The sequence below is a fragment of the Wasmannia auropunctata genome, unplaced genomic scaffold (assembly GCF_000956235.1).
Source record: "Wasmannia auropunctata unplaced genomic scaffold, wasmannia.A_1.0 LD336069.1, whole genome shotgun sequence".
Lineage (NCBI taxonomy): Eukaryota > Metazoa > Arthropoda > Insecta > Hymenoptera > Formicidae > Wasmannia > Wasmannia auropunctata.
Window position 1 is genome coordinate 146,518 of NW_012026821.1, and position 3,953 is coordinate 150,470.

Genomic DNA, 3,953 nt, shown 5'->3' on the forward strand with positions numbered 1-3,953 from the left:
TCCAAGATATATTTTTTTGTGCGACGCGGGAGTTCGTGCAATTCTTCGATTGCGCGTCTTATCTCCGTCCGTTTTTTTCTCGCCTTTCGCAATGCCGGCTTTTATTATGCTGCGGCTTGCATTCAATCGGCGTATACGGCGGCTCAGCGGCAATATATGTCGCGCTGATTATGAATTTGTCTATGGTCGTGCCAGTAGACTGAATTTTAATAATATTTGTTTTTAGACTTACAGATTTTCCGTTTGTCGGCTTCGTGAGTCTCTTCCCTGGGATCGCTCCTGCAATCCCACTTCTGACACCAATGTTACACCGTGGCAGGGGTGTAACGTGGAAGGACTCGTAGTGGCGGAGGTTGAAGTGATGCACAGTTACACCGTTTAACACAATGACTTTATTTTACGTGCTAACTTACAACTTGATCACTGCGCGTTCCGACAGCGTACTGTTATACGTTAATGATTAGAAGTGAACTTCGCAGTGGTCCGCTGGACGGCGGGTTTATCCCGTCTCAAGTGGCCACTGCACTGCTCAGCAGTTGCAATTGTTGCTTAATTGCAACTGCCGCAGTTTTTGGAGGACGCACATTGAGATTGCCGAAGTCCTGCGTCGGCGTTCTCAATTATTATGGGTCACCGTTGCAATATTAGATTACAACAGTGACCTGCTTATCACTAAGTGTTACATTGTAAGTAGCGCATAGCGAGATTTACAACACGCTGTTCTGTTAAACCGATACAGCTGATCTGTTCAACCGATACCGCTGATCCGTCGAACCGATACAGCTGATCTGTTCAACCGATACACCTGTTCTGTCGATCTGCCTGTCTGTTCTATCAAATTCTCTATTATTTTAACTATAAAGAAAATTATATTCTTTCGCGATCTTCATTAGTTAGATATTTTATACGAGTCAAGATAAAAAATGACCGTGTCAGCATTCTCAATGTAATGTCATGAAGCCACATAGGATGAAACCATCATCAAACCGCCTATCAAACCGATACCACTGAACCGCCTATTGAACCGATACTGCTGATCTGTCGAACCGATACACCTGTTTTGTCGAACCGCCTGTCAAACTGCCTGTCTGATCAATCGGACCGCCTATCGAACCGATACACCTATTTTATAAATCCCACTGATTTGTCTACCGTTCCTAACTGCATAGATATCTTATTCGTTCGTGACCATCGCCAGGTAGAAATTTTATCCGCGTCAAAGACGAACGTGTCTCACACACACATCTCGATATGTAGTAGTGCCATTGTAATGTGCAATTCTTAACATGTTTTCCACAGCGCATAGTATTAATAACACTTAGATTATTCAAAGAAACTACATCTTCGTAATCGGCATCCAGAATTTCAATGACTACGCCGTCTCTCGCATCGAGCATATCACCGAGCCATTCTCGTTTTTGATATCTTATAACGTACACGATAGCGTCGTCGGTATCATCCTCTTCATCAAATACAGCTGTTGCAATCAGGCGTTTCGCCATGCTGTACAGAATCATCCCGTCTTCCCATCTCAATCCATGGTGATAAGCAATCAACCAAGAAGCGCCAGACTTGTCGAAATTTGTTAAAAAATGAAGAATTGTTAAAGAAATTCCATGGCATGGGACTTGCAAAAATGTAATGCGACAGAACTGTACCTCTTCTCAGGACCGCCACTTCTTTAGCGATAAATCTCTTCCCAACGGTGAATCCTTGCAGATCTACAAACGTACGTAGAATCATGACGAGTAATCTATCGAAACTGTGTCCCCCTTGCGAAATGTTGCAGTTTTTATATGCGAAGATGAGAATATTTGCAGACGTGACAATTTATGTGATTTTACGCACAACATTGGATAATGGGCAATATTCAATCACGCGATCGTGTAAGATGAGACAATAGGCTGTAGTATTTTCCGGCACATTTTCTTTGTAGTTTATAATTCTATTCGCACATCCACGGTAGCGCTCTCGACGGACTCGTTTTGTCGCGTGCAGTCAATGAATTTGAAAGGTCCATTCTCCAAAAATGTACCTACGGTTAACAACATTTCATCGTTTGTGCATCCGTAATAAATTTTACGAAAACGAGCATACATATCAAACAGGATGGCGTATCTGTTTTTATCAAAGTCTAGACTTATGTCGTCGTACGGATAAAATTTTAAATTTAAATAAAGTTTCGCATTGGTTAATTTACATTTATCGAATAAAGAAGCATCTTTAGACATGGCGTTCTTTCGACCAGTTAGCAAGGCAGAGATAACGTATCGTGATTTTTCTAGTTGCATTGCAGTCTTCACAGCCCATGAATGCTTGGTCGTGCTCTGCAACAACGGGTAGTCATACAGATCCCATGAGCGAGAATCCCACTCACGCTTAGATATTGGCCGCTTTCTAAAGCTCGTGGAATGGACAGTTTATTGACATCACGTTTAACATAACGTGAGGCATTCGCCATTGCACCTTATATATTTCAACTTCAGGCTCAGTCGCGGGATCCCCTACAAGACAATTGTTATCGTTGCGCGCTCGTATTAAAATCAATTCATGTCGAGCGTAAAAACCACACGTTTGTAATCCTCGCAAAAGCCTAGCAACATGTTAAGCGGCATGCAAAAGTTAAAGTATCCTTCTGATATGTGCGGTTTTAAGGCTCATCCTGCAGTATGCAGAATTGAAGTTTTTGCCATACGTTAGCGATAAATAGTTCTTGATAACAGTGATTAATCCAATGTTTCTGTTGCGATCAATCTCCACACGTTCAGTTCGTATCGAATTTCATCAAACATGAATGTCACGCAATTATTTGCAAGCGTTATCACCGACTCATCCTTCTTTTTCTTTATCACCAATTTTCCTTCAACGTAGAAAAAATTTTCACATGGTAATGTGTATAAATTCTGCTGTTGTATGGGTATTCATATTTCATCGCTGTGTCCAAACATAGCATTGGCATACGGATTGTACGTGTGAGTCTCAATCTTGACGATGCTGTCATCAAAGATTGGTTCACCTCCAATGTTTAGGATATTAGCCATCTCAGGTACTATGCACGGTAAAACCCAAAGAATTTAAAAATTTAATGTTGGAAACAGTGAGTTTCTTCTTGATAGATCGAATGCTTTTCACTGTTGCCTTTCCGGTAAAAATTATGTTTCTTGTACATTTCACCTGCTCATTAAGCACGAGCATCTTACGTTATCGCTTTCGTCTCCGTACGTGCAACCTCACAGTGATTTCCTCTCCACAAAAATCGAGCAATCGACAGTCTTGATCCACAACGGGAGTAGTCAGATCCGATATGCTCCGTGCGATGATCGGAAAATAAATAATCTGTGCCGGCGTTTCCGATATCTTATATCTTGACGGTACGCTCGGCGAAAACTCGTGAATCGTGTGCACGCACTTGTCGTTACTATACGCACCCGCGGTCACGTTACACTCTTTGCGAATGATATTTACGTTCATATTTATCGGTACATTTGATTCGTACCATTGTCGTGGTTCCAGCGTACGATTTGATGAAAATCCCAACAGCGATCCAATGTTACAGGATTTGATGGAATCCGATACGCGCGCTTGATCTCGCTCTTCATCGTATTATTGTTTGTGCATATCACCAGCGAGTAATCGTTCTCATCTTCTTCATCGCTTTTCGTTTTATTTCTCGTAGCATCGTTGGGACAAACATATAGGATTGCTCGTTTCAAATACACTGCTCAAAAAAATTATGGCATAGAAAAATTTTGAGCAAAAATTGGTCAACTTTGGTTAACGGTAACTCCGCGAAAAATCATCGCAAAATGATGAACTTTTTTTCAAATGAAAGCTTGAAATCTCTACTTTAAGATACTCTGAGTCGATTTTTAATTAATGCATCCCTGTTGCTGTAAACTCTTAAATCTGAGAGCATGTTTACCACACTGAAAATTGCAAAGTTTGAACGAGTG